Genomic DNA, 8,394 nt, shown 5'->3' on the forward strand with positions numbered 1-8,394 from the left:
CCCACTAGTCATAAGTTTTCCAAACTCTTCACACAAGGATTCATTGGCCGAACCAAACACAATGTCATCCACATAAACTTGAACAAGCAAGATATCATTATTAGACTCTTTTATAAACAAAGTAGTATCGGTGGTACCCCTTTGAAAATTGTTTTCTAACAAGAAGGCACTAAGCCTTTCATACCAAGCTCTAGGAGCTTGCCTATGACCATAAAGGGCCTTTGAAAGTTTAAAAACATGATTTGAAAAATCTTTACTTTCAAAATTGGGGGGTTGAACCACAAATACTTCCCTATCTATAAAGCCATTAAGAATAGCACATTTGACATCCATTTGAAACATTTTGAAGTCTTTGTGGGCAGCATAGGCTAGAAGCAACCTAATTGCTTCCATTCTTGCTACCAGAGCAAATGACTCATCAAAATCAATACCTTCCTCTTGATCATAACCTTGGGCCACTAGTTTAGCCTTGTTATGAACAACACTACCATCCTCACCCAATTTATTTTTGAAAATCTATTTTGTACCGGTTACCTTTCTACCATTTGAATTTGGTACAAGGGTCCAAACCTCATTCTTTTCAAATTGAGATAGCTCTTCTTCCATGTCTTTAACCCATGAGGGGTCTTTAAGAGCTTGCTTCACATTGAGAGGTTTCAATTGGGACAAGAAGGCAATATTGCTTGGTTCTATTTGCTTCTTGCTTGAGGATCTAGTGGTTATGCCTTGTGAAGGATCACCAATGATGAATTCATGAGGGTAACCCTTCAAAAATTTTCATTCACGTGGCCTTTGAGGAATGATTTTGCTTTGACTAGTTTCAGTTGGCAACTCTGCTCTGGATTTTTTGGCTTGTTCAGGAGACAAAACAGAAATGTCTCCTCCATTCTAAAGAGATGTTTCTGGACAAACAGATTCAACAGCTGGGACAGAATTGGGATTTTCTTGATTGGCTTTGGTACGCGGAATCGTGATCTCACACTTTTCACATATCTGCACAACTAACCAGCAAGTGCACTGGGTCGTCCAAGTAATAAACCTTACGTGAGTAAGGGTCGATCCTACGGAGATTGTCGGCTTGAAGCAAGCTATGGTCATCTTGTAGATCTCAGTCAGGCGGATTCAAATGGTTATGAGATTTTGATAATTAAAAGATAAATAAAACATAAAATAAAATAAAGTTACTTATGTAATTCACTGGTGGGAATTTCAGATGAGCGTCTAGAGATGCTTTGTTGCTTCTGCACCTCTGCTTTCCTATTGCCTTCTTCCAACCATGCGTTACTTCCTTCCATGGCAAGCTGTAAGATCCTCTCAGTGAAAATGGTCCTCTACGGTTTCTGCACGGCTAATCAACTGTCGAATTTCTCGTCTCGGATGAAAAATACCAGGTACAGCTACCGCATGGCTAATCATCTGTCGGTTCTCACTAGCGTCGGAATAGAATCCATTGATCCTTTTGCACACTGGCACTTGCGCCCAACATTCGTAGGTTTGAAGTTCGTCATAGTCATTCCTTCCCGGATCCTACTCGGAATACCACAGACAAGGTTTAGACTTTTCGGATCCCAGGAATGGCTGCCAATAATTCTAGCCTATACCACGAAGATATTAATCTCACAGACTTGGTCCGTGTATTAGATATCCAAGAGAATATACTCCGGCTGTTGTCCAATGACTATATTGAACATCATGTAGACCGCTTTGTGGTTGTCAGGCACGTGATCTTGGCTAAGCGAGTAACAAAGATTGGGTGATTGTCACGGGTCATCCCTTCATTCTGACTTAACTGAATTAAGTACGAGAGTATATCTTGGAGAAGAAGTAGGCGTGAATTGAATAGAAAACAGTAGTAATTGCATTAATTCAGGAAGAACAGCAGAGCTCCACACTTTAATTTATGGGGTGTAAAAACTCCACCGTTGAAAATACATAAGTGAAAAGAGGTCTAGGCATGGCCGTGAGGCCAGCCCCCAAACGTGAACAATAAGTTCCAAAGATGTAAAAAGATTAAAAGCTAACCAATGGATATCAAATAAATATTTAAAAGTAATTTTTATACTAAACTAGTAGCCTATGGTTACAGAAAATGAGTAACTAAGTGCAGATAGTGCAGAAATCCACTTCCGATGCCCACTTGGTGTGTGTTTGGGCTGAGCAATGAAGCTTTTTCGTGCATAGGTTGTTCCTGGAGTTAAACGCCAGCTTTGGGCCATCAAATCTCAAGTAAAGTATGAACTATTATATATTGCTGGAAAGCCCAGGATGTCTACTTTCCAACGCAATTGAGAGCGCGCCAATTAGGCTTCTGTAGCTCCAAAAAATTCATTTCGAGTACAACAGGGTCAGAATTCAACAGCATCTGTAGTCATTTTTCAGCCTCTGAATCAGATTTTTGCTCAGGTCCCTCAATTTCAGCCAGAAAATACCTGAAATCACAGAAAAACACACAAACTCATAGTAAAGTCTAGAAATGTGATTTTTAAATAAAAACTAATAAAAATATAATAAAAAGTAATTAAAACATACTAAAAACTATGCAAAAATAATGCCAAAAAGGGTATAAATTATCCGCTCATCAGGCTTGTTGGTCCGCATCAGTTTCAGTACCTGCATCATCATCTAACACAGCACTTGGAATAGAGTTAGAATCACAAAAGACGCATGTATGGATTCCTCAATTGTTCTATGTTCTTTGAGGTAAACCCTAAACACTTTGCTAGTGGTGGAGTATCCAACAAACATTCCTTCATAAGATTTTGGATCAAATTTTCCAAGATTTTCTTTATTGTTAAGTACAAAATATTTGCATCCAAAAATATGGAAATACTTAAGATTAGGTGGGGTTCCTTTCCAAAGCTCATATCGAGTTTTCTTTAAACCTTTTCTAATGATGGTTCTATTTAAAATATAACAAGCTGTATTTACAGCTTCAGCCCACAAAAACTTTGGAACATCATTTTCACAAAGCATTGCCCTAGTCATTTCTTGAAAGCTTCTATTCCTTCTTTCAACAACCCCATTTTGTTGAGGTGTTCTTGGGCATGAAAAGTTATGTGCTATTCCAAATTCATCACAAAAATTTTCAAAATCTTGATTTTCAAACTCCTTTCCATGATCACTTCTCAAGTGGACAATTTTTAAATCTTTTTCATTTTGGATCTTTTTGCAAAGAGAGGAGAAAGCATAGAACACATCATTTTTGTGAGCTAAGAAAAGAACCCAACGAAATCTAGAGTAATCATCCACCACTACCAAACTATAATGTTTTCTTCCCAAACTTTGAGTTCTAGTAGGACCAAAAAGATCAATATGTAACATTTTCAATGGCCTTTTAGTGGAAATTCCATCTTTGGATTTAAAAGATGATCTTACTTGTTTGCCTAGTTGACAAGCATCACAAGTAATATCTTTATCAAATTTAATATTTGAAATTCCTCTAACTAAATTCTTTTTAACAAGCTTAGAAATTTGGTACATGCTTGCATGTCCCAATTTCTTATGCCAAAGCCATTTTTCAGATTCAAGAGAAGTAAAACAAGTTACTTTTTGATCCTTTAAATCCTCTAGAGTTAATTCATACACATTATTACATCTTTTTGCTTCAAACAAAATATCACCGAATTTTTCACTAATAACCAAGAAATCCAATTTTTTTAAAAATAACCAAATAACCAAGATCACACAATTGGCTAATGCTTTGTAGATTGTGCTTTAATCCATCAACAAGCAAAGCATCATTAATAAAAGAAGAGAAATTCTTACCCACTTTACCTATGACCACTATTTTTCCTTTTCTATTGTCACCGAAAGTAACAAAGTCTCCATCATACTCATCAAGCTTGATGAAGAATGTTGACTTTATGGTCATATGCCTAGATCACCCACTATCCATATACCACATGTTGTCTTTTCTCTTGGATGCTAGGCAAACCTACAAAACAAGCTTAAGTGACCTTAGGTATCCAAATCTTGTTGGATCCTTTGATGTCAAACCATCTTCTTTTTCCCAAGCCATTATAATCACAAACAATCTTGTAAACTTTATCTCCAATCATCCTTTCACTTGTGAAGCACTGAATAGGGTCCATTCCGATTGCATAATCTACAGAATTTTTGAGTTGCTGTTTTTCTAAAGCTTGTTGGGTTTTGAAACCTTATGTCATCCGAAGAGGATGCCATGTTGGTAAAAGAAGATTTTTCAATAAATTTTTCAGATTTGTGAAAACTCAAACCAGCTTTATCATAATGAGGTTTTTGACTAGCCAAGAGTTGATTTAAATTTTCAGAACTTTGAGCAAAACTGGCTAAGTCCTCTTTAAGTCTTTTTACCTCTTTATGCAGCCACTCATTTTCTTCCAAATAGCTTAGATTTGCAATCACAGAGTGATGATATTCACAGCTCTTAAGTTCAGCTTTTAACCGCTTGTTTTCTTCAACAAGATCAACAGCAGTTTCGGCTTCCCTTAATTTATCTTTAAGAAAACTATTTTTTGCTTTTAGAATGGTAACTTGAGATTCAAGATCATAGTTTTCATTCAAGAAGCATTTGATTTTTTCATTGAGATGATCTATCATAAGATGAAAGTCTTCAGTTGAGGGTTCAGGAAATATTACCTCATCTACTATGTCGGCCATAAGACAGGTTTGGGACTTGGTTTCAGTTTTTTCTTCTTCATCCGAATCATTCTCCAAGTCTTCCCAATATTCCATGAGTCATTTCCTCTTTTCTCTTCTCGGTTTGTCCTCCTTCTTCAGTTTAGGACAATCAAACTTGAAGTGTCCAGTTTTTTTAAGTTGTAGCAGACCACCTTGCTCAGATCCCTCTTTGGTTTTCTTGAACTGCCTCATTTGTTCCATTCCTTCAGCTTCATCATTTTTCTGAATTTCTTAGCAAACAAAACAAAGTCATTGTCAGATAAATTATCACTGGATTCATCATCCAGAGATTCAGTGACTAATTTGAGAGCAACTCCTTTCTTTTTTGTATCTCTCTTTAAATAAGTATTTTCAAAAGCAAGTAAGTTTTCTCTCAGATCATCATAGGTCATTTCATCAATACCACTACTCTCAGCTATTATTATAGCCTTGGTTTTCCACTCTTTAGTGAGACATCTCAATATTCTCCTCACAAGTACAGGTTCTGGATGTCTGATTCTCATAGCATCCAAGCTAGTGATGATAATGTTGAATCTTTCAAACATTTCATCGATTATTTTTCCTTGCTTCATTGAGAACATTTCGTAGTCTCTATTCAACATGTCTATTCTGGATCTTTTGACTTGGGTTGTGCCTTCATGAGTGACTTGAAGTTTGTCCTAGATTTTCTTTGCTATTGTGCATCTTGATACCCGTCGGTATTCCTCGAAGCTGACAGCATAGTTGAGCAAGTTGACAAATTTAGTGTTGAGCTCTATTTATTTTCTATCATCTTCATTCCAATCGGCATCAGCCTTGGGAACAACTACTCCATCAGCTCTAGTGGTGGTTGAAAATTGTGGACCTTCCAAGATTATCTTCCGAAGCCTGTAATCTACAGATTGAACAAAGATCTTCATTCTTTCTTTCCAGTAGTTGTAGTTATTTTCATTGAAAAATGGGAGTCTGTTGCTTGACTGCCCTTCCGTCAGAGTATAGGCCACCAGATTTGAGCCACTGTTAACCGCCATCAGGATCTTTTCTCCAAACTGCAAAGTTTGATCTCTTTGAGACCAAGCTCTGATACCAATTGATGGTAATCAGTGGCTAACAGAAGTGGGTTGAATATTAGCCTCCTTTTTGCTGAATATTACTTTCTGACTTTTAAAGGAACTTCAGGAGATATTTTCACTTTTTGTCTCATAACAAGTTAAGAGACATTTTTGTTTTATCTCGTAACATGTTGAGACATTTTTCATTTTGTCTTTTGCGAACCAGAAACAGAGAAGAAGCAGAGAAGAGAGAATCACACCAAGAAGTAACCTGGTTCAGCTGCTAAGTGCAATGCAGCCTACATCCAGTCTCCATCACAACAATGATGGAATTTCACTATCTTTTACAAGATTACAAACACCAATTCTTTCTCTAGGATCTACCCAATCCTATCAGGGACAAACCCAGATTCTACACCCAATCTGAATTTGACTAGGACTCAAAACCTAGCTTTCAATTGTAAACCCTAGGCCCTAGGATCTACCCAATCCTATTAGGGACAAACCCAGATTCTACACCCAATCTGAATTTGACTAGGACTCAAAACCTAGCTTTCAATTGTAAAATGCTAACCCAACTTGTAAGAAAATCCCCACAGGATCATGAAACACAACATACAGATGTACAAAGAAACTCTAAGACATCTATGGCTTTTTCTCTAATATTGATCACTGCCTTTTTTCTCTCACTTGCTTTTTCTTACAAACCTCACCATGTTTGCCTTTTTCACTATGAGATTCAGACAGACAATACTAAGAAAAAGAAAATAAAATGAACACCATTGAAGGAGAAGAACTTAGGAAGCTTGGGTAGCTATGAGAACTCTGTGCTTTTTCACTTTCTCTCCTTGATCTCAACCTTTGGCCGTTCACCCTTATTATAGAAGGGGAAGCTTCCAAGGTTGAAACTGGTTTAACCAACCCAGCAACTTCTTCTCCAACCAAAACAGTAGCGGTTCGGACAAAGAGAAGAGAGAGGAAAAACTAAAAACCAACATGCATGTACCTCTCTCAACCCTTTTCATCAAGATCCTTCAATCTGAACCCTTGATCTTGTCTTTGGCTCCAAGAAAGGATTCAGACCCTTGATGATCTTCTGACCCAGGACAGCTCCTTGCTTTCCATTTTTGCTTCTTCTTATGTGTAGCTCGGCGGCTACATTCTTTTTTTATGAACAAAAATGACAGTGAACTTTTGCAACTGAGATCTTCCTCTCTGACAGAGGCGGATTGCTTCTTTTCTTGGTATGGAAAATCTTGAAGCTCTTCTTCAAAATCTTGCCTTCAATGTCAAAGATCTTGCCATGCCTTACTTTAGATCTTTCTTCTGAGATGAACTTCACTAGCCTTTCTTCATCCTAACCTTTTCTTCCATTAGGCCACTGATGATCTCCTCTGATAACTTGCTTTTATCTTCTTTTCTGATTGACATGATATGACCGAAAGCAAGAGAGACAAGAGACAAAGCTTTCAATGCTCAATTAAACTCAATTTAATTTTGAGTTTCGGTTACCTATGCATGCAATAAAGCAAATTGAATTTTGAATTCCATTACACAATGTATTAGGTAACCGTGGCTTGCTTTGAGAACCTTTGGGTTCTTTCTTTTGATCCTTCAATATTGGTTAATGGGCTTGTGATATGGGCCACTTTGATTCTAACATTCAGCCACTTTATGTTTAATTAATGTTTGCACAAAGCTAAATTAATTCATTGATCAAAGTGGACTGCTCTAACTTTTTGACCCAATAGGAAATTAATTTCTTCTTCCTGCACAGTAACAAACACATCAAACAAACCATTAAAAGCAAATAATAATTTACTAATTTTCTAATTAATAATTTAATAATGTTTGATCATCATTTTAATTAAACATAAGTTTTTCAAACTCAACAAGCTCAAATCAGATTTAACATAAGCATTTCCAACATGATTGATATTCAAACCTAATCTGTCACCAATGATTACTTCTTCTTCACCTTTATAATCTATCTTTTCCATCAAATTGCTTAAATCATGAGACATATGATGTGTGGCTTCAAAGTTTGGATACCAAGCTAGATCATAGGCTGTGGCTGGAGTGGCAAGAACATGGTTGAGATTTGCATTTGGAGCTGATCTTTTTGATGAGTCTGGTCTTGAATTGTGTCTTTCTCTGGAAACTTCATATCTATACCAGCAATCGAAATCCTCTAAAACTGCCTCTATTTGTGAATTGTGCTACATGAGCTTGAACATACTGATATGATTTTCTAAATCTTTCTATCATACTTTCATTTGTGAGTTATAAAGCCTCCAATTTTGCAATAGTTATGCTTACTGGCCTTGAGACAACAACAGTAATTAATGGACCATATTCTTCAGTCAAACTATGTAGTATATCATTGACATAATTATCACCATTAACATTTTCTCCTACTAAGACCAAGGAATCAATCGTGCTTTTGATCTCAAGTAGGTATACATTTACCAAACCAAGAATCTTAATTAAGTTTATTCTTTTATTGTATTACTCTAGCTTTGATTTGAGAGGCAAAATAAATTTTTAACCTTTTTCAGATATTAAATGTTAAAATACAACTAACCATTCTTGTTGTAAATGGCTTTGTCAATGAAGTAAGAAGTCAAGACTTGAGAAGAGCATCTTGTTTCTTCTATTTGGCATATTCTGAATTTATCGTTCCATTAATTTCAGCTTCTGTGTT

The 8,394-nt window shown here is 36.4% G+C and overlaps 1 long non-coding RNA gene across 1 annotated transcript; it reads right to left on the bottom strand.

Moving 5' to 3' along the window:
- On the bottom strand, positions 6,163–7,868 carry LOC110268092. Its single transcript, XR_002356146.1, has 2 exons — positions 7,669–7,868; positions 6,163–7,459 (listed from the first exon to the last, which is right to left on the bottom strand). It is a non-coding gene; the product is annotated as an uncharacterized LOC110268092 (long non-coding RNA).

Source organism: Arachis ipaensis, chromosome B10 (genome assembly GCF_000816755.2).
Source record: "Arachis ipaensis cultivar K30076 chromosome B10, Araip1.1, whole genome shotgun sequence".
Classification (NCBI taxonomy): Eukaryota; Viridiplantae; Streptophyta; class Magnoliopsida; order Fabales; family Fabaceae; genus Arachis; species Arachis ipaensis.